Raw genomic sequence first — 23,696 nt, forward strand, 5'->3', positions numbered from 1 at the left:
GCAGCTGTCATGGAGCTCGCATCTCCCGCTGCCGATATGGCCTCCCGCACTTCCGGGTCAGAGGCCGCACATGCGCACGGCGGCGGCCTCCAGCGGCCATGCTGTGCTTCAAGGCGGGCTCAGCTCGCGGACCTGGACTGCCGGAAAAATGCCCCCAATCGGCTGCTCGCCCGCCGGCACACATAGCCCCCAGTCCCGAATGAGGCCCCCCCCCTGCCCTCCGATCGGCCCTTCCATGACTCGCGAGTTTGCCGAACGGCAGGACCACATTAGAAACATGCCATCGGGAATTCGGCCGGTTGGGGCCGGAGAATAGCAATGGCCTGAGGCGGTGGATAATCAGCGCGGCGTACGCACCGAGCACATGCTTTTGGGGGGGTGGGGGGGCAGAGAATAGCGGAACCGACACCGGTCCCGATTTCATGTAGGAAAACGCATTCTTCGCCCTGTCGCCGAACGCGATTTCAGCGTCGGGGTGCGGAGAATCCAGCCCATGATTTTGAAATGTTTCTATTAGCGTTCTTGCACCCAAAAGAACCAGTTAATTTTTAAGAGACTCCTTGAACATCTGAAATTGGGCAAAATTAACAGAAATGGGCCGTGGTGGTTAATTGAATCTGGGGATGTGACCAGTTTCCAGCACAATGTTTTTTAAACCATGCAGGAGATCATTGAAACACATTCTGTGTTGGACATAATTACGGCTTGAAATTCCATGATCCATATTGCACGAATTTAGCTGATAGCGAGCAAACTGTATTGAAAAAAGCAGCACAACCTAGCAAAAACATCAGATCGTTAAACCTAGCGGTATTCCACACAAGCGAAAGATTTCACGCTAGTATACAAATGCCACCATGCTTTGCAAACCTGAATAATGTCTGTAATAAAGTGGGATACATAATTTTGCAATATGGGGACCTGATGCCCTGTTTCTGTTGATCTAGAACTCGGAGGGGCAAATCTATCTCTGTCTGCCTGTGTAAGTTGCCTGAGAATTCTAATCTCCTCATAACTTTGGAGGTTATGATTTCTAAGGGGGTCCTTCCTCAAATGCACAGATCAGGTTCCGATTTCATAAATGGGGTCCGATTGTTATTTTAACCAGAGGCCTGTGTCAGTACGCTTGTCTATGGGTTTCCTGCAGGCCAGCTTAGTGGGACAAGGAGTTTGAGGCCAAAGGAACACCCAGAAAAGTAAGTGTTTTTAGTTGTTTTGACTTTTCAAACCAGAGGTGAGGCTCTTCCAAACCCGCTCTTGGTGATTTATCTGAGTGACAGAGACTGCTTCTTTAGTCGCTGGCAGCAGTGACCTGTTGCCTGATGTTCCTCCAGCAGCCACTTGCTAGCAATTCTGAACAGGAAATGCCTATCCAGCTCAGGCCCAAGTGTTAAAATCTCCTTGGGCGCATGCTGCCCAGGTCAGGGCTGTTTGAATTCTACCCACGCACCTCCCTCAACTGGCCTGAGTTAAGGTTCAGAATTGGGATTCAGTTCCTAGTGATTTTCCAAATTATGTCTCCTAGTAGCTTGATTCAGGGTGGATTGTGTTACCTTGCTACTTTCCTAATTATTCAATATGTTACTAGACATCTGCCAATGGTTTACTTGGTAAGTAGCTTGGCTCCCGTGAAACTGTGCGATGCAAAGCAGAAAGGCTGCCCATTTAACAGCTGGTCTATCCTGAATTTGGCTTCAGCTGGGCACTTGGTCTCAGAGCTCTTGCAACAGGGAGGTTAATGTAACAGTCAGGATTGTTGTTCCTGATAACTGCTCAGCCACCCCTGCTGTAAAGTATAGAAGTAGGGTGAGACCATGATTGGGCACTGTTGCAATTTCAGTCCCATTTTTAAATTTTCTTCAACGTCATTGGCTACATTTTGTGCCTCTCTAATTATTTACCAAATTGGTTATTCACATTCCACAGCACTATTTTTCTCAAGAATTTTCTGTTCAATAGCTTTGCAATCAACAATTATTGGAGCTCCTGTTGCCCAAGCTGCCTGTCCTCATTCAGACTGAAAATAGGTACTTTGACAATAATTTTGCTTTACTCATGTCAAAGTGAGTGATTTATTTTAAGTCCTTAAGAGTAAAATAGCCAGGATATCACCTGCAAAAGGTTGCCACTGCACAGTGATGGAGACTTCCAGAAGCCTTTTTCTTCATAGAATCGTACAACCCCTACAGTGTAGAAGGAGACCATTTGGCCAATCAAGTCTGCAGTGATCCATCGAAAGAGCGTCCTACCTAGGCTTACTCCCCCGCCCTATCCGTAACTGCATAACCCGGCCTAACCTTTGGACAATCAGGGGTAGTTTAACATGGTCAATCCTCCTAGCCTGCACATCTTTGGACTGTGGGAGGGTCCAGAGCACCTGGAGGAATCCCACGCAGACATGGGGAGAATGTGCAAACTCCACACAGACAGTCACCCGAAGTGGGAATCCATCCTGGGTCCCTGGAGCTGTGACGCAGCAGTGTTAACCACTGTGCCACCGATTAAAGAAGCTGATATGTATTTTTCTTTTCACCTGAACTCCCATTCAAACAGTATTTACACTCGACTCCTTGCAAGTTATCTTTGAATTCTCCAGCTCTGCTTTGCCTTGTCCTCGGTTTCACTCCTCATCGCCGTACCCCTCACCCCCTTCTTGGCCCCGGTGCAAGCGGATGCTTATAATTGGGATAAAGATGCTGGGGGAGATCCAGGGGAAAAGATTAACAACAGAGCACTTGTTACTACACTATGCTACAATGTCACATTGAAGCATAAGTGCAACATTGCGTGGAGTATTGAGATGCATTTAGATCTGTAACTAAACAAGAATGCTTTTAGAAATAATAGTCCATGGTCTGAGGCAAACCCTAAAGAAACTCCATGTAGACCCTGAAGCCAAGATGAAACACCTGGGGCGTCATTCTCCGACCCCCCGCCGGGTCGGAGAATGGCCGTTGGCCGCCGTGAATCCCGCCCCCGCCCCCGCCGAAGTCTCCGCTCCCGGAGATTGGGCGGGGGCGGGAATCCAGCCGCGCCGGTTGGCGGGACCCCCCGCTGGATTCTCCGGCCCGGATGGGCCGAAGTCCCGCCCAGGAATTGCCTGTCCCGCCGACGTAAATCAAACCTGGTATTTACCGGCGGGACCAGGCAGCGTGGGCGGGCTCCGGGGTCCTGGGGGGGGGCGCGGGGCGATCTGACCCCGGGGGGTGCCCCCACGGTGGCCTGGCCCGCGATCGGGGCCCACCGATCCGCGGGCGGGCCTGTGCCGTGGGGGCACTCTTTCCCTTCCGCCTCCGCCACGGTCTCCACCATGGCGGAGGCGGAAGAGATTCTCCCCACTGCGCATGCGCGGGAAACTTTCAGCGGCCGCTGACGCTCCCGCGCATGCGCGGGGAAACTGACAGCGGGCGCTGACGCTCCCGCGCATGCGCCGCATTTCCGCGCCAGCTGGCGGGGCAACAAACACCATTTCCGCCAGCTGGCGGGGCGGAAATCCCTCCGGCGTCGGCCTAGCCCCTCAATGTTGGGGCTAGGCCGCCAAAGATGCGGAGACTTCCGCACCTTTTTGCCGGCGCGATGCCCGTCTGATTTGCGCCGGCTTTGGCGCCAGTCGGCGGGCATCCCGCCGTTGGGGGAGAATTTCGCCCCTGTTTTGTAAATATGCAGGTGTTATTTTTTGTATGACTGTGAAAATGTTAATTAATCTAAAATTATAATTGTTTAAGAAAGGAGTAATTGTAAAAAATGCAATTGAAGTTGGCTTTCTAAAGCCAAGTAGTACAATTCTACAAAAAGTAACGCTTGTGCTATTACAATAAGGAAGGTGTACAATTCTACAAATGTGTTTGGCAGCATTTGACATTAAAAGGGTGAAGTATTAAAAGAAGATTGACACTCTCCAAGTGAGCCAACAAGGGTCATTTTCCAAAATAATAGGAATATTTTCCAGAAGCACGGCTTTTTCAGACTATTAGGAAACTGTCCAACTCACCTGCTCCACAGCACTACAAATTTTCAGTTCTTTATGGATGAAGAATAATGTTGGTTGGGCACCATAATTTGTAATATAAATTCCCTGTGAGCAATGTTCCGGTAAGCGGTTACAAAGTAAGAATCCTTATCTTGTAAAATAGTTTGTTTTAGTAGATTCAATAAATAATTTATATGAAAAAGGGTGAACATTAACGGGAAATGGAATGTTGACACCCTGACTTGATGTTAAGTGTGCAAGCTTTCCAACTGGAATTTCAAAATTTGGATAGATCATGCACCAGAAAAACGTGTCTCATTCTGTCACCGACAGCTCTCTTTGCACTAACTCATTAAAGCAAATCTCAGCACCAACCAGCTCCAAACATCTTTAAAACCACACCCATGACGCCGTTCCTTCTTGTGGTGGCTCCAGAGTACACTGGTAGCTTCTGCCAGTTTTACACAAACTTACCCAGCCTTGTCAGATTGTCACAGAGTAGAGGGTCCCATCTGCCCGTGAATGCTGCTCAGGCTACAGGGCAAATTAATTGCAGAGGAAAATTCCTTCCAATCTCTGAAAGGTCCACATTTTGGTCCTTATGATCTGCAGAACCGGTATCAGAACTAAAACTTAGGGCAGGTAACAAACAAAGCAACTGCACCACAGGCATGAAAAAACCCATAATGCATGACCTGGCATTTATGCATCAGGCTAAAGAATATAGGCCGGGATTCACCAATACGGCGCCGGGTAGGAGAATCCCCGGAAGGTGGGGTGGGAGGGGGGGGAGGTGCGAATCTCCATGGAAGCCTCCCTATTCTCCGACGCCATTTTTTGGGTACCAGCGGGATCGCCGCCACGCCAGTCGGGGGCCATTGACAGTAGCCCCCCCCCCGGCAATTCTCCAGGCCCCAATGGGCAGAGTTGCTGCCGGTGTGGATTACTCACCTCATACATGGTGGGAACTTGAAGGTAAGTGTGCAGGGGCCGTCCTGGGGGGGGTGGCTGGGTATCCGACCCGGGGGGTGGGGGGGGGGGGGGTGCCCACGGTGGCCTGGCCTGCCGATGCGCGATGGTCGGGGCCTATCGATCGGCGGGCAGGCTGGTTCCATGGGGGCCTACTTTACTCCATGCCGGGCCCCTGTAGTGCTCCGCCATATTGCCCGGGGGCTGGCGTGGAGAAGGACACCCCCGCGCATGTGCAGAAATACACCAGCCGTTCCGCACATGCGCGAGATCACGCCGGCCATTCCACGCATGCGCGAGACCATGCCGGCCGTTCTGCATATGCATGGACTCGCGCGGGCCATTCCCCGCCGGCTGGAGCTGTGGGGACGTCTGCGGTGGCAACCTAGCCCCCTAGAAAGGTGATAATTCCTCACTTTCAGGGGCCATTGACACCGGAGTCGTTGCCGCCGGTTTTCCCGCCAGCGTGGGGACATAGCCCCATTTTTAGAGAATCCCGCCCACAATTTGATTGTATCCAGAAGAAGCTGAGTGAGAGTGGTCGATGGATAGAAGGCGATGTGAGCATTTTATATTCTAAGGGAAGGATTGGGTGGTCATGCAAAGTGGTGCGAGGAGCAATGTAAAGGAACAGGCTTGACAAGAGGCAACAAGTGTGCGGTATGCACAGCAGAGTAAATGTGCAATTTCATCCCTCCTGACCTGGTTAAGTCATTAAAGCACTTCCTGCACTTAATCCAGAAGTGTGGTGCAATGCTTCTGCTATTGACCATCTGGGGAATCTCCAACAATGCGTTTTGTGACAGCAGCAATTTTCTCCCTCCCATTTTCACCCTCCCTCCAGGTAGTGGGTGCCTGGAACTCGCTGCCGGAGGAGGGGGTGGAAGCAGGGACGATAGTGATGTTTAAGGGGCATCTTGACAAATACATGAATAGGATGGGAATAGAGGAATACGGACCCTGGAAGTGTAGAAGATTTTAGTTTAGACAGGCAGCATGGTCGGCGCAGGCTTGGAGGGCTGAAGAGCCTGTTCCTGTGCTGTACTTTCCTTTGTTCTTTGTTCTTATTTCTGGGGAAGAGCATTTTTCTCCAACTCGTCACTGACTCCATCAGTTCATCAGCCGATTTATTAAATCGAGGCGCAGTCGTCGACCATATGCATCCATCATGAAATTGCTCCCTCTCTTTGTTCAAACATATTCTTCTCCAAATTCCATCTTTGGATTGCCCCTTTAAAATACTCGATTTGAGATCACATACCTCTCTCACAGCACTGTGGATGTACCTACACCTCAGAGACTGCAGCAGTTCAAGAAGGCAGTTCACCACAACCTTCTCAAGGACAACTAAGGCCGAGCAATAAATGTTGATTTAACTACTGGCACCCACATCTTCTAAATGAATATGAAAAAATATCATGTAGTTTCTTATCACACCCGTGTCATGAGAATGTCACTTTCAGAAATGTTTGGCTGCTCATGTTACTGCAGTGATGTCAGAGTGTGGGTGCAACTGAGCTCTGGCTCTGCTTTTTAGTTTCACTTTGAGAAAAGCTTGGGTGTGTCTGTGTTCTTTTGGTTTTGTTTCAGTATTGGAGCTGAAGCCAGACAAAGCAGGTGGACTGTTGGTCTCTCTGCCATGAAGAGACTATCTCTTGGTCATTTGGTGAATTCAGAATTATAAATGTTCTCAGTAGTGTCATGTGAGAGTGCCTTTAAGAAATGGATGTTTAAGCAATGTACCTTTAAGAAATACAGTAATGTCAGAATGTGGGTGGAGCTGGGCTTTAGATCAGCCACTTTGCAGCTTTTAGTTTCAGTTTAAACAAGCTTGGGTGTGTGTCTGTGTTTGCAGTGAGCTGGATCTGCTGTGATCTCTGCCATGAAAAACTATCTCTGGATCATGAGGGTGATTTAAAGTCATAAAAGTAGTGCTTTTAACCTGATATGTTTCTGTTTAAAGGTGTTAAGTCTTTTGGACGTTGAAAGGAAGAACTGAGTGATTATTTAGTGTTGTAATATTTTCGGGGTTATCTTTGACGTAAGGGGTGTTAAGATATTCAATGTTTGTTTTTAAAAGGTTAAGTTGAGTTCATGGAAGAAACATTGTTTTGTGTTTAAAAACCACGTGTCCATAATTGTAATACTACACCTAGGGAACAGGCCGTGTGCTCGGAAAAGTAACAAATACATTAAAGGGGGAGGTTGGTTGTACTCCATGATACATTTTGGGGTTCTGAAAATGCCTCTCCCATAACAGTAGTGAATTTAAACCTGATGTGCTTCTGTTAAAAGGTGTTTCTTTTGTCTTCTGGATGAAGGTTGGGAATTTATTGAGGATTACTTGGTGTTGTATTCGTTGGGGGTGGTATTTGAATTAATGGTTGTTAAGATGTTCCCTGTATGTTTTAAAAAGGTTAACTTGAGTTCATAGAATAAACATTGTTTTGCTTTAAAAAATACTTTTCCATTTCTGCTGCACCACACCTGTAGAGTGGTCCGTGTGCTCCCCACACCACAATCTATTCAAAGTTGTGGGTCAGGTGAATTCCATGATACACTTTGGGGTTCTCTAAACCCTGGCCCGTAACACCCCCTGCTGTACCATTTGTCATAATATACACCAATATATCATGGTGCAGACACACACACTGATGGACACACAGCAAGACCAATCAACACACACAACACCACAGCCAATCACCAGTTAGAGCACACTCACTATGTAGTCAGAGGGCATCAGAGTTCCCACTCATTCAGGATGCAGCTTCTCAGAAGGACAGAGCTTACAGCTTACAGCACAGATCTTCACCATGTGCTGAGTGCATAGACTGGTTAGGACAGGCATAGGTCTTTAGTTTAATCTAACATCGTGTTAACCCACATTGAAAGTATGTTCAACAGTTTCTAACTTAATAAAATAGTGTTGTACTATTTTAAGTGATGGTGGCCTGTATGTGTTCCACGGATCCAGAGCACCCAACACAACACCATTGATGTCAGCCTAGAAATAAATTGACAATGAGTTGGCTAAATTAAAATACCAATGACAGATGCTCTGAATTTGCTTTCACATTTCCTTGGCTTTCATGTTTCCCCACATCACCCCTCTTCCCCCCTCCCCCTCAAGCCCACGTTCTATCCTCCATCATCACACCTTCTCCCCCCCCCCCCCCCCACCTCACCCCGCCTCACCCCATGCGCCTTCGAGTTCATATCAGAAATTGTGATATCTGCGCACATGAAATTTTGTAAACTTATAAAATTATACCCTTAATTTTTAAATTTGGGGAGAATACCTTAAATGAAGAAAGGAAGCTTTGCATTTGTATATTCACAAGCTCAGGTGTGTCCAAAATCTTTACAACTAATGAGGTACGAATGAGGTGTGGTCACTGTTATAATTTAAAAATTCCAGTAATTGTTCCTTTGCGTTGTATCCTTTAAAATGAAAAAAGCTTTGACAGGCGGTTTCCGCCCACCTCCAATAATCGTAGAAATAAGAGGCGACTTTTTTGGTCTGTACTTATGTGCACTGCTTTATTGGTAGCCAAGAGCATTGGAAATTCAGATGTTTCAGAGCTTGAGCTTCGAATGTAAATTTCCTCGATTTAAGTTGCTGGGGAGAATATTAGGTCGGTTTCTTCACAGTGTCACGTGCTTGTTTGATTATTTTACCTTCGTTCAGCCCAGGTGATTCATTGTATCTACGTGCCAATGCAAGAAAACCTACTTAATAATCTGAAATAATATCATACTTCTGCACTCTATGATGGAGGAGATCTGAATACTTTAGGATGCTGTAATTTTCAATCACGCATTTCTCAGAAAAACCTTGAAATACACCTTTCTTCTTACATTACAGTATTACATTAATATAGATCAATAAGTTAGGCCGCACAGTGTCACATTGATCTGAAGCAGTAGATTCAGGGTATATAAATGATCCAGAATGGAATGTTGTGCTTAATGATGTTGCATTAATATAGGACAGTTTTGCTAGATGTTAAGTTTCTACGTGAAATAGGTTTATCCACGTTCAACCGAGTTCCACAAACCAGCAGCAAAAACTCACGAGACTTTGGGACTGATTGACACCAAGCTTCCGATTTTATTTTGTAAGGTCACAGTCATAAAATCATGGTCACAGCAGAGAAAGAGGCCATTCAGTCTTTCGAGCCCTTGCTGGTTCTCGGTAAGGGCAATTCACTAAACCACACTCCCCAGCCCTTTCCCTGTAGTCCTGCAATTTATCCCCTGCCTTTCAAGTGCTTATCTAACACCCTTTTGAATGCCATGATTGAATCTGTCTCCACCATATTTTGGTAGGCCCGATGCCATTTTGTAAGAATCAGAGACTTACCTGGGCAGCATCAGGCCTCCTGATGAATTTTTATTTTTATTCATTCATGGGATGCGGGCACCACTGGCTATGCAAGCATTTATTGCCCATCCCTGATGGTCCTTCAACTGTGTGGCTTGCTAGGCCATTTCAGAGGACATTTTGCGAGTCAACCACACTGCTGTGAATCTGAATTACATGTAGGCCAGACCAGGTAAGGATGGCAGATTTCCTTCCCTAAATGACATCAGTGAGCCAGATGGGTCTTTATGACAATCAACAACGATTTCATGGTCATCATTAAATTTTTTATTTCAGATTTTCATTCAATTCAGATTTCCCCATCTGCCATGGTGGGTTTAAAAGCTGTATCCGCAGATCAATACTCTAGGTCCCTGGATCTAGGTGAAAATACCACTGTACCTGTGCCTCGCCTGAGGAAACTCCTGCCCGAACGCTGGCAGCCAATCAGAGTTTGAAAACTCCCTAGTACCAGCAGTGCCACCAGGAGCAGGGGCCACTACCAGTACTACAATCAGATCTTCACAAGGGATCACCAGGGATCATCAATGGGCCACTAGAGAGAAATAAGTGGGGCAGGATGTGGAAATTACAAAGGAGCAGGGTGTTAATGAGGAAAAGTGAGGGGGTTGGCAGTAAGGTCAGGGGTGTGAACTCCTGTGGGTCCCTGTTCCTAGTGCCAGGCTCCTGGATCAGGGACAGGGTGCCCAAGGATGAGGGATCCCCCTCCAACCCCCCCCCCCCCCCCAGCCAGAAGATCACAGGTAAACCCAACTGGTTTTCCTGGGTGTTGTTCCTGCATGGCAAGTTCCCCACCAGCCATTGGTAGAATTCAAGCAGTGGTAGCATGAGACACTTATGCGGCGCTAAAGGGGGAGAAGGCTTCCATTTACCCTTCCTATCTGGAGCTTAATTGTAGAAAGTTGAAAAAGTAGGGCAGTGTCCAACTGCACCCTCTTGCATGATCAAATGGCGGCGCTTGTCTCCAAACTCACCTCCGAGGGGCATAAAATTCTGTCCCGTTTCTCTTCATCTGCTTTCTCTAAATAGGGTTTTTCAAATTGTGGGTTGCAACCTGCGGGTGATATGTGTGAGAGTCATGGATCGATTGGTCTCGCCGTTATCGTGGTGATTGCTGGGGAAGCACCAACCGCCGCTACAAGCTTTTTACATCGAGAATGGCGGCCACTGCCGCCTTTTAAATTGAGATAAATGAGGCTGTGCAGAGTCATCTGGCCAGAAGTGGCAGCAGAGAACAGGTCACGTGCCCTGTGTGACACACACTTGACATCAAGCGCCCTCGAGGTACATGCTTGTGGTACAAAATCACAGAGCAGCGTTGCATCCATTTTCCAGCTGTTGGAAAGCAAGGCAAGTGAACTGTGAAGATAATTGGTTTTCTTAAAAACAAGAGACAGCCAGAGACACAAATAGGCTCCAGGGCCTCTGATTAACAGCTTACAAAGAAGAAACTTAACTTGGGAACAAAGCAGTATTAAGATGATTTCTTGAGGTATGTTTTTGTCAATTGTGCCAATGCAAATAAGGATTGGATTTGATTTATTGTGCACTGAGGTGCAGTGAAAGGTGTTGTTCTGCGTACAGTCCAGACAGATCGTTCCATACATGAAAAAACATAGGATATATGATAAATATACAATGTAACTGCATAGACACAGAGAGCGGGTGAAGCATACAGAAGCATAGAACTACTCAGTAGGGAAGATGTTTGGAAGATCAGTTCAGTCCATAAAAGGGTCATTTAGCAGTCTGATGACAGTAGGCAAAAAGCTGTTTTTGAACCTGTTACTGCGTGCTCTCAGAATTTTGTGTCTCCTGCCCGATGGAAGAGGTTGAAAGAGAGAATAACCCGGGTGGGAGGGGTATTTGATTATGATGCCAGCTTGCCCAAGGCAGCGGGAGGTGTAGACAGAGTCAATGGATGGGAGGCGGGATCGCGCGATGGACTGGGCTGTATTCACAACTCTCTGTGGTTTCTTACGGTCTTTGGCCGAGCAGTTGCCATACTAGGCTGTGATGCAGCCAGACAAGGTGCTTTCTGTGGTGCATCTGTAAAAGTTGATAAGAGTCAGTGTGGCCTTCCAAATATCCTGGGCGGGATTCTCCAATTCGGCAGCAGAGTGTCCACGCTGTCGGAAACGCCATCGCGTTTCACGACGGCTTGAACAGGCTGCTGGGAGTACCGATTCTAGCCCCTACAGAGGCCAGCACAGCACTGGAGCAGTTCGGAGAATCGCGTGCTGGCGTCGGGTCGGCGTGGCCCGGTTGCGGGGATTCTCCAGCCTGGCCCCGGGCTGGGAGAATCTCACCCCCTTAGTTTCCTGAGGAATTATAGGCGCAGTTGTGCTTTCTTAGTCACAGCATCGACATGGGTGGACCAGGACAGATTATTGGTGATGTGCATACCTAGGAATTTGAAGCTGTCAACCATCTCCACCTTGGCACCAATGATGCAGACCAGGGTGTGCACAGTACTTCGCTCCCTGATGTCAATGACCAGCTCCTTAGTTTTGCTGACATTAAGGGCGAGATTGTTGGCGTTGCACCACTCCACTAAGTTCTCTGCCTCCCTCCTGTATTCTGACTCACTGTTGTTTGTGATCCAACCCACCATGGTCGTGTCATCACCAAATTTATAGATGGAGTTGGAGCCAAATGGTGCTGCATAGTCGTGTGTTTATAGAGAGTATAGTAGTGGGCTAAGTACGCAGTCTTGCGTGGCCCTGGTATTGAGGACTATCGTGGAGGAGGTTTTGTTGTTTATCCTTACTGATTGTGGTCTATGGGTCAGGAAGCTGAGGATCCAGTTGAAGAGGAGGAACCAAGTCCTAAGTTTTGGAGTTTTGATATGAGTTTGGCTGGGATTATGGCATTGAATACGGAGCTGTAGTCAATGAACAAGAGTCTGACGTAGGAGCCTTTGTTGTTGAGATGCTCCAGGGATGAGGGTAGGGCCAGAGAGATGGTGCACGCTGTCGACTGGTGTGCAAATTGCATTCTGGAAGCATGGAGCTGAGGTGTCTCATGGCCAACTTCTTGAAGCACTTCACAATGATAGAAGTCAAGTCCACTGGACGGTAGCCGTTAAGGTACATTCCTGGTTTTTCTTTGGCACAGGTATGATAGTGATCTTCTTTAAGCAGGTGGGACCTCAGAATGGAATGGGGAGAGGTTGAAGACATCCACAAACACATCCGCCAGTTGGTCTGTGCAGAATCTGAGTGCATGACCAGCGACTCCGTCAGGACCTGTTGCTTTCCAAGGGTTCACTTTCAAGAAGGTCGATCTGACTTTGGAAGCGGTGACGGTAGGGTGGGTGTGTCCGAGGCTGCTGGGGCAGTTGACAATAGTTTGTTGATTACTGCTCGAACCAAGCATAGAATGCATTTAGCTCAAGGAGGCGTGTCCTGCTGCTGGAGATTCTACCCGGCTTTGCTTTGTAGCCCGTTATGTTGTTTAAGCCTTGCCACAACCGACGAGAGTCCATGTCATTAGCTTAGTCTGGTATTGTCTTTTGGCATTCCTGATGGCTTTGCGGAGGTCATACCTGGATTTCTTCTCTAGGTCAGGAGCGCCTACCTTGAACGCCTCAGACCTGGCCTTCAGTAGGGAGTGAATCTCCCGATTAAACCATGGTTTCTGGGTCGGGAACGTACGTACTATCTTCTTTGGCACGTAATCTTCTACTCATTTGCTGATGACGTCTGTGATGGTGGTGGCATACTCGTTTAGGTTGGCCGCTGAGTTCTTCAATATGGAGCAGTCCACTGACTCCAAACAGAGGCATAGGAGCTCTTCTGTTGCCTTGGTCCAGAATTGCACGACCTTCTTAACCGGATTCTCCCGCTTAAGTTTCTGCTTGTATGCCATGAGAAGGAGCATCTTCTTATGGTTCAATTTTCCAAAGTGCGGTCGGGGGATGGATCGGTATGTGCCCTTGATTATTGTGCAGCAGTGGTTGAGAGTATTGGTGCCCCTGGTGGGACAGGAGATGTGTTGGTGGAATTTCGACAGTACACTCTTGAGGTTGAACAGGTTGAAGTCCTCGGCCACGATGAACAAGGCCTCCGGGTATTCTGTTTTATTGTTATTTATAGCGGCGTACAATTTATCAAGTGCCTTCTTCACTTCCGCCTGGGTGGGATGTGGACCGCCATGATGATGGCAGAAGTGAACTCACGTGGACGGTAGTAGGGGTGGCACTTCACAGTCAGGTTTTCCAGGTTCGTGGAGCAGCAGTTCACCAGGGTTGCCACATCCGAGCACCAGATTTGATGAGGAGGCAAACCCCACCACCCTTTGCTTTGCCTGATGATGCCGTGCGGTCCGGTGTATTGAGAAGCCATCAGGTTGTGTGGCACAGTCCAGTAAGGCAGGGGTGAGTCATGTCTCCGTGAAACAGAACACACAGCAGTCTCTTACTTCACCCTGAGAGGTTTGTCAAGCATTAAACTCGTCCAGCTTGTTTTCGGTCGCTTGGACATTTACCAGGAGTATGCTGGGGAGAGGAAACTTGAAACCACGTTGTTTTAGTCTCATCTGCAGACCGCCACTTGCTCAGTCGGCAGCTGTTTCTGGATGGTCCTGGGATCCAATGTGAGAGGTCTGACCTTGTGGAAGGTATGTGATTGCGTCTGGTGGAGTCCAACGCGCTGGTTGTGATTTCGGGGTCACCGGGGGAATTGGCCACAGTACTCCAATTGTAGCCATATCAGAGTTTTATGAAGGGTCTTCATAATTTCCTTACTCTGGCTCTCTCTATTCCTCTGGTTATAAAGATTGAATCCCATCCCAGGACTTGATAGCCAGGAAATGTGCATTTATTTTTTTTGAAAATCTTTTTATTGGCTTTTCTCATATTTATAAACAGTTGTTACTTATATACATTATATTTTTCTTGCCCGCACCAATTTGCTTTATTTTACAGAGGTTTGTTTTGTCCTTCATTTGACTAACTGTATGTACATTTTGCTGCCCGCTGGTTGTGCATTCCTTTGGCTTTTCATCTTTTTTTTTTCTTCCCTGGCTTACTCCTCGTTGCTGGCCTCGAACAGGTTTTGGAACTGACAAACTGCCCCCAAGTATCCAGGAAACCTTCCTCTATCCCTTGGATGGCGTACTTAATCTTCTCCAGGTGGAGAAATTCCGAGAGGTCAGTGAGCCAGTCGAAATGTGCATTTATAATGTGGTCAAGCAGGTTAATTATCAACCTAAAAATTCTTCTAATATTCACCAATGGCCAGATGGTAAGAGTGGGAGAGATTCCCGTTCAACCAAGTGATGGAAAGTATGTTGCAGCCTTTACCATTTCTCTCCAATAGCACCAGGCTTGGACTCCTCGACTGATATGTTTCACCTACAATCTGTCCTGCCACCTGCAATGACTTATATAACATACAATCTCAGGCCTCTCTGTTCCTGAATACCCTCTATTGCGTCTCCTGTTACTACCTGACAAATTGTGTCACTGTGCCCTTCTCTGCATTAACTTTGGGATGGCAACATAAGAAGCATTTATCGTAAACTCATAAAATGGTTAAAGCACAGAAAGATGCCATTCAGCCCATCGAGTTTGTGCTGGCTCTCTGCAAGAACAATTTAGCTAGTTCCATTCCCTCCCCTTTTCCCATCGCTGGTATTTACTCAATTCCCTTTTCAAAGCCAGGATTGAATCTGCCTCCGCCACACAGTCAGGTAATCACGCACTAATGACTCGAAAGTGAAGAGCTTCAGCTTCAAAGATCTAATCCATATAACGGAAGACCCTCAGTCAGGAAAGCATTCTTGTAAACCCTTTTTGCACCCTTCATATGCTTCCTACAGAACAGTGTCCAGAATGGAAACAATGATCTAGTTAAGACCAAACCAGTGTCTTATAAAAGGGGCTGGTTTAGCACAGTGGCCTCAACAGCTGGCTCGTGATGCAGAACAAGGCAGCAGCACAGGTTCAATTCCCGTATCGGCCTCCCCAAACAGGCGCCAATTATATAGGACCTTAGTGAGGCCACACCTGGGACATTATGTGCAATTTTGGTCTCCTTATCTGAGGAGCAATGCTCTTGCTTTCGAGGGAGTGTAGCAAAGGTTTACCAGACTGATTCCTAGGATGGCAGGACTGACATATGAGAGATTAAGTCACTTAGGATTGTAATTGCTGGTTTAGTACACTGGGCTAAATAGCTGGCTAAATATGCCTTGTCATACAGAACAAGGCAGCAGCGCAAGTTCAGGTGCCAGAATGTGGCAACTAGGGGCTTTTCACAGTAACTTCATTGAAACCTATTTGTGACAATAAATTATTATTATCACAAGATCTTTGATTTTGTATTCTTCTCCCTGGATTTCTTCTGCCTTTTCATCCATTTTTGTAGCTGGAACCCTTTAATCTTCAATAATTTGTGCAAATATATCTCCAGGTCCCTCCAGCTCTGTGCCGCCTTTAGAATTGTAACCTTTATTTTAAATTGCCTGCCTTCATTCTTCCGACCAACATGTATCACTGCACACTTCTCTGCATTAAATGTCATCGGCTATATATCTGCCCATTCCTTTTGCCCTCTCAAAATTTATCACGCAGCTCCTTATAGTTGACAATGCTTCCAAGTTTTGTGACATCTGCAAATGTTGAAATTATATCCTGCACACACACAAGTTTAGGTAATTAATATACATCAAGAAAAACTGTATCAACCCCTGAGGGATACCACTGATACCCACCTGCAGCCCACAAAACATTTGTCCACCCTTACTCTCAGTTGCCTGTCTCTCAGCCAACTTTTAGCTGAGCTGTTGCTGACTCTTATATTCCATAAGGTGCTTTAACTTTGCTGGCAAACGTATTGTGTGTCATTTTATCAAGCGCCTTTTGAAAGTCTCTTTGCACCACATCAACCGCATTACCCTTCTCAACCTTCCTTGTTATCTCATCAAAATACTCAATCAAGCATGATCCACTTCACCCACCTCATTCCCCAGAATCTGGTCCAGTAATGACATCTTCATTGTACAGCCACAAACATATTGATCAAGGAAATTCTCCTGAATACATTTCAAAAACCCGTCTTCTTCCCTACACTACTACTATACCAGCTTATAATATTATTCATATCCCCTCATTATTATTATTCTACTACTATTGCATCTCATTGTGTTTTCTCTGCAAATTTACTCCTGCTGGTGACCGAGAAAATTCCCGGTAATAATAATCATAATCTTTATTATTGTCACAAGTAGGCTTACATTAACACTGAAATGAAGTTACTATGAAAAGTCCCTTGTCACCATATTCCGGCGCCTGTTCGGGTACATGAAGGGAGAATTCAGAATGTCCAAATTACCTAACAGCACGTCTCTCGGGACTTGTGGGAGGAAACTGGAGTACTCGGAGGAAACCCACAGGGAGAACGTGCAGACTCCGCACAGAGAGTGACCCAAGCCAGGAATCGAATCTGGGACCCTGGTGCTGTGAAGTAGCAGTGCTAACCACTGTGCTACCATGTGCACATGCAATGGCATCCCTACTGTTACTTAAATGTAATAGCAGTGCTATTGTTTCTTACTGAGAGTTCATCAATCAAACAATATAAACAATAAATTTAGCATTATGCCATTGTGAGAAAAAGGAAGACATTTTTCACTGGGCACTTGAAATGCAATGTTCCAATGCCCACCGTCTCTCACCTCAATAAATATGAAACAAACAAGAATAACTTGTTAAACCTATTTAGATCAGCATATTTTTGCCTCAGTTATCCGAGACAATAGAATTAAAGCAGTTGTACCAAGAGAAAGTAACAATTCATGTAAAAAATTAACACATACTCCTAATTTGTCAAGTGATTACGATTCACAGAACAACAGTACTATCATATACATTAATTTCCACGAGATAACTTATACCTGAAAGAAGTATCATTTTATCTCTATTCTCAATGGGGAGAGTGCTCATTTTAAACCATACCAGGAGTAACACCCAATCTCACAAGCTTTACTGTAGATGGGATAGGTTAAAATTGCACTTAAATGTTAAGAGAATAATAAAAATAAAACTGCAAAGGCGTTCTGTGGAATTAAGTAAGACCAAGTTCTGCATTTTGGTTGTGGTGTAAGCAGTCAGTATTTTTGAAAGGCTAACCAAGATTTCCAAAGATATGAAGCCACATTAGAACATAGAACATACAGTGCAGAAGGAGGCCATTCGGCCCATCGAGTCTGCACCGAACCATTTAAGCCCTCACTTCCACCCTATCCCCATAACCCAATAACCCCTCCTTTTTTTAAATTATAAATTTAGAGTACCCAATAGATTTTTTCCAATTAAGGGATAATTTAGCATGGCCAATCCACTGAGTTTGCACATCTTTGGGTTGTGGGGGTGAAACCCACGCAAACACAGGGAGAATGTGCAAACTACACACAGACAGTGACCCAGAGCCGGGATCGAACCTGGGACCTCGGCGCCGTGAGGCTGCAAGGCTAACCCAATGCGCCACCATGCTGCCCCCAATAAACCCTCCTAACCTTTTTTGGTCACTAAGGGCAATTTATCATGGCCAATCCACCTAACCTGCACGTCTTTGGACTGTGGGAGGAAACCGGAGAACCCGGAGGAAACCCACGCACACACGGGGAGGATGTGCAGACTCCACACAGACAGTGACCCAAGCCGGGAATCGAACCTGGGACCCTGGCGCTGTGAAGCCATAGTGCTAATCACTAGTGCTACCATGCATTAAAGGAATAGTTTTGCACTTTCAATTTCTTCTTTTGTCGCTCAGTAAAGAAGTTGACTTGTTAATGGGAAACCTCTTTCTATATACAACACAATTCTTTTAGCAATTATGGGCAGTGATTCAGTTCAAGTGCATAATAAATGTAATCAAATATACTTTTCTGTATCCAATAATAATAATCTTTATTGTCACAAGTAGTCTTACATTAACACTGAAATAAAGTTATTGGGAAAAGCCCCAAGTCGCCACATTCCGCACCCGCCCGTGTAGACAGAGGGAGAATTCAGAATGTCCAAATTAACTAACAGCACGTGTTCCAGGAGTTGTGGGAGGAAACCGGAACACCTGGAGGAAACCCACACAGACACAGGGAGAACGTGACACAAAGAACTGTGAACTACAGCAATATTTTAACAGTAGAACAAGGCAAACAGTGATAGTACAAAACAGATTTTACTGAAAATTGGATAGTAGAGATGACACCATTGTAAAGGTAGCATTGAGGGCCACACAATATACTATGGTGGTCCCTAGACTCATTTTAACCCTCTCCTTTTCCATCACATCACGTATGTGCCAATTGTCAGTATTCTGCAGTTCACTCAGAATGGCCCCTATTCCCTCCCCCCTGCCTCCACAACATTCCCCATCCCATTCATAACTGAGGCCAGCGGCTAAAAGGCAAAATCCCCCTCTCATCTCAATGCTGCTGTACTGGCATGTCTTTCCCACATGTGCTCTTCACATAAAGGGCACACATTTCAATAAGATTGTATCATGTGCAAAGATAGATACGATACAACTTTAGAATTTCCAGCTAAGGAGTAAAAAAAATACATTTTTGTTTAGCGCCCCTGTAATCTTTCTTCTGGGTTACATGAAGTAGTGTCCAACAGATTAATCTTAAATTTATAGAGGCTCCAGAGAAATCTTAGAGGTTGAGAGCCATTTGTGTTGCATAGATTTGTATTTATCATTGAGCGGAAATCAGGGAATAATCCTCCAGCTATGTCACCCCACTGTAAAGTGAGCCTTAGATTTAAATGCAAATTTAAATTTTTGTATGATCTCCATAGAGACTATTGACATTTAAAGATAAATTTGGACACCCAGTTAGTTAGTGAAATATTGAACTTACAAGATCGCACAGTTTAAAAGCAAATGAGTTTTATTAATAAGAATCAAGGAAAACAAATATTAGCAAAAAAACTCTTTCAAGTAATTTCTTGTACTTTTAATCTCTCTCTGCCTTCTTCAAGCTATCTGTTTGTTTTTAATATGAGGGTTAAAGGAGATCGCTTCCTCTCGCTCCAAGCTATGCAAATATTCCAGTTTGTTTTCCCCTCACAAACTCCGTCTCAAAGCTGAGTGTGAGCTCCCACCCACATTTTTCAAGGGGAACAATAAAGTTCATAATTTTCTCTGCTTAAGGTGCAGGCCTGATTAATTTTACCTCTGTTGCTTCCTTTGATGCTCAGCAAGCTGGAATCTGAAATGACAATACAAAGCTGAACTACTTGATTCTATGAACAAACATATAGAGCAAACACATAGAGATGAATTTCAACAAACACAACTCTTTAGCATAGGTTGGAGGCTTGGGCAGAGAAATGGCAAATGGAGTTTAATCCAGACAAATGTGAGGGAATGCATTTTGCCCAAGGGTCTTATCATGACCGATACAGGCATGGAGGGCCGAAGAGCCTGTTCCTTTGCTGTATGGTTCTTTGTTCTCTTTCGTCTTTGTTCCCTAACCTGGTACCATTTTATGACTTTCTTCTGTAACCCTGCACATCTTCCTTCACAGATAACAGTCCAATTCCATTTTTAATGCCTCAATTGAACCTGTCTCCACCATAGTCTCAGGCAGTATATTCCGGATCTTAACCACTCATCTGATGTCGTCATTGCTTCTTTTGTCCAACTAATTTAAATGACTGGTTCTCATTTTGGCAGTGGCACAACAGTAAATCATTCAGCCTGAAGGAACGTCCTTCGACAGTGTATAAGGGGGGTGATCAGCTGCCAACCTGATGAGGAAGCTCTCTGATTGGGAGTGGACATGTTTGCAACAGGAATAATGCCATCGATCCTAACTTTGATTCCTTGCAGAGGAACTCTTGCTTTTTCTGATCCAACTGCCACCTTCCACTCAGTTCCACTGCTTAAAACTGTAGTCAGCTCCCAGTGATGTCATTGCATTCCCATGCATAGGTTAAAAAAGACCCCGGTGGTTTTGGGCAGTTTTCCTTTTTGCTCAGTTTTCTACCAGGCAGGTATGTAGTGTTAAAATGTAAAGGTTCTTGAAAATTACTCTACACAACTTAAAAGAAAAAGAAGCAATCGAACAGTTTTGTACCTCTCTATTTATCATAGAATTTACAGTACAGCAGGAGGCCATTCGACCCATCGAATCTGCACCGGCTCTTGGAAAGAGCACCCTACCCAAGGTCCACACCTCCACCCTATCCCCATAACCCAGTAACTGCACCCAACATTTAAGGGCAATTTTGGACACTAAAGGCAATTTTAGCACGGCCAATCCGCCTAACCTGCACATCTTTTGGACTTTGGGAGGAAACCGGAGCACCCGGAGGAAACCCACGGACACACGGGGAGGATGTGCAGACTCCGCACAGACAATGACCCAAGCCGGAATCGAACCTGGGACCCTGGAGCTGTGAAGCAATTGTGTTATCCACAATGCTACCGTGCTGCCCTATTGGCGCACAACACAAATAATGTCTTGGCAGCATAATTGCAGCACCTGTCACACCATATTAAAGGAACTTGTTGGGGGTAGATGTTTGTATTGTAATTGCCACTAGAATATAAATTGACTTTTAAAAACGAATTTATGGGATGTGGGTATCACTGCCTAGGGCAGCAATTATTGTCCATTCTTATAATTATAATAATAATAATTTTTATTGTCACAAGTAGGCTTACATTAACACTACAATGAAGTTACTGTGAAAAGCCCCGAGTCGCCACATTCCGGTGCCTAATCAGGTACATAAGAGGAAGAATTCAGAATGTCCAAATTACCTAACAGCACGTCTTCCGGGAGTTGTGGGAGGAAACCGGAGCACCCGGAAGAAACTCACGCAGACACAGGGAGAACGTACAGACTCCACACAGACAGTGACCCAAGCCAGGAATTGAACCTGGATCCTGGAGCTGTGAAGCAACAGTGCTACCCACTGTGCTACCATGCTGCCCGTTGAGAAGATGGTGGTGAGCTGCCAGCTTCAACTGTTGCAGTCAATGTGTTGTATGTACACCCACAGTGCTGGTGAGCAGGGAGCTCCAGGATCTTGACCCAGTGACAATGAAAGAATGGCGATACATTTCCAAGTCAGGATGGTAAGTGGCTTGGAGGGGGGCTACAAACCTGCACCAGTGGACGTTGCTCACTTTTATATGAATAATATTCTCAGGTATGCGATTGAATATGGATAAAAGTGAAAAAAAAGGAAGAGAAGAGCAGAAATTTCTAAAACAGAATAGCCTGGATTTATCCCTGTCAATATTAGCTGACAGACACTTCCTGACCTTGCATGATATTCTTCCATTCACATTAGTTGTAGAATCGTTTAAAAAACAAATGAAGACAATCCATTGAGAAATGTCTCATCCTTGCCCTTGCCATCTCCAGAATTGATCATTCTGATGCTCTCTTGATCAGCCCTCCATCCTGCACACGTGAACTCTTTTCTTATCTGGTACCGGGTTTCGCTGGCCCATCATCTATGCCCTTGCTGAATACATTAATTCATGGTCTCCAATTACATATTTTTATCATTGTGTTTCAAATCTATTTCTATAACCTCCTCAAGTCTTACAACCACACCCCACCCCCGCTCCCAACCACTACCACCATTCCAACCTTTCTGACCCTCTCACTTTGGCCTCCTTTGCATTGCTTCCTTTATTTTCTTCGGCACTGACTTCTAGATATGTAGATAAGACACTATAAATGTAAGTTCTTCATTCAAATAAATCCCCTATTCCTGTCTGCTTCATAGGCTTCAGCATTCACGCAGGCTCTTAAGTTGGGTCTGTGCGTTGAATATTGTCATCAGTGCCAATTGATGTTGTCTGACAGGAGGTGCATTTGCCTCAGGACATTAGGCAGTCTATGTCACTTTCTACTCTGTAGGTGAGTGGAATTATTGATAGATCCAGTGGAAACTCTACAGATGCAAATTCACGTTGTTTTGGAAAGTACCTAGATTGTAAGAAACTAGTTCAATTATTGTACTTTCTATTATTAATGCAAAAGGATCAATGTGCCTTTGATAATGAGATTATAATAAATGATAAATTCTAGCAATTGATGAGTAATGGGAAATGAATTTTGAGCATGATTTTCCACTGGCTCATCAATTTGAATCAAGGTCCGTCAATCAGTCTAACTCAGTTAACAGCAGCTAGATGACTTTCATCATAATATTCCTAATACTCATTTCCTAATTGAACAGCATTTGAAAAGCATATTAAACAGATTAAACATTCAGATTAACATGCATTTCATCGCAGTTTGAAAATATTAATTCAGATGTAGCTAACTCTGCTAACACAACACTTTTGAAGACCTTTCATTGCTATTCTATACTTTTTTATCAGATCTTTTTGTTGGTGTTGAAAATAGTTAAACAACCGAGCTGTTAAAATATCTACCATTAAAGAAAGTCTGACGTAAGTTTTATTCAGGGGCCTTCATTATTTGGATTGAAGTATCTCTGTATTAACTGAACAGATGGTATAACTGCTTGTGAACTCACCCCCTCAGGGTAAAGTCTAACACAGACCCAGCAAAGTCATCTGGTTCCCTCCTTTGTTCTGAATGGATGGCTGCATACCCTTGCAGGATTCTTTCATGAAGCAGCAATCAGCCACTGTAAAGTTGTTTTCTACTGCAAACTGCAGTGTAAGATAAGACATAAACATCAAACCCACAGAAAATGAAATAACAAGAAGAAAGGTTGTAATAATATTTGCTTCGAAAATGGCCTTTACCAGTTTTCACATAAACCTGCTTTCAATTTGTGAAAAAGTCATTTTCTTTTTGTGTTCATTTGCCTTGGTGTGGGAAAAAGATTCAGACAGTTAAGGCAAAAGGAACTGAGGGACGCCAAAGAGAATTTTGGAAATTCAGAGCAGGTCAGCCAGCAGCATGATAAGGATGAGACTGAATGGATAGAATCAATTTTGATGAAGATGGGTTGAGTTCCGGTGAAGCAGTCACACTCAAAACGTTACTTGCTTTCCACTTTCATATTCTGACTGATTGCTTTGACTTCTGAAAATGTTCTGCTTATTTTGGAATTTTAGCAATTCTACCCAAAGGAGGAGTCTAGAATTAGAAAGCATAGGTTTAAGGTAAGAGGGGAGAGATACAAAAGAGACCACAGGGAAATTTCTTCACACAGAGGGTGGTGAGCATCTGGAATGGGCTGCCAGAGGCAGTGGTAGAGGCAGGTACGATTTTGTCTTTTAAAAAGCAGTCAGACAGTTACATGGGCAGGGTGGGTATAGAGGAATGTGGGCCAAATGCGGGCAAGTGGGACTAGCTTAGTGATAGAAACTGGGTGGCATGGGCAAGCTGGGTCGAAGGGTCTGTTTCCATGCTGTAAAC

At 45.2% G+C, this 23,696-nt stretch overlaps 1 long non-coding RNA gene across 1 annotated transcript in view; it reads left to right on the forward strand.

Annotated features, from left to right (window-relative positions):
* LOC140409601 (uncharacterized) overlaps positions 1 to 23,696 on the forward strand; it is a 137,892-nt gene that overhangs the window by 91,399 nt on the left and 22,797 nt on the right. Inside the window, exon 2 of the long non-coding RNA XR_011940420.1 lies at positions 14,378 to 14,475. This is a non-coding gene — a long non-coding RNA (uncharacterized lncRNA). The remainder of the gene's footprint in view (positions 1 to 14,377; positions 14,476 to 23,696) is intronic.

The sequence above is a fragment of the Scyliorhinus torazame genome, chromosome 3, assembly GCF_047496885.1.
Source record: "Scyliorhinus torazame isolate Kashiwa2021f chromosome 3, sScyTor2.1, whole genome shotgun sequence".
In the NCBI taxonomy this organism is placed as follows: Eukaryota; Metazoa; Chordata; class Chondrichthyes; order Carcharhiniformes; family Scyliorhinidae; genus Scyliorhinus; species Scyliorhinus torazame.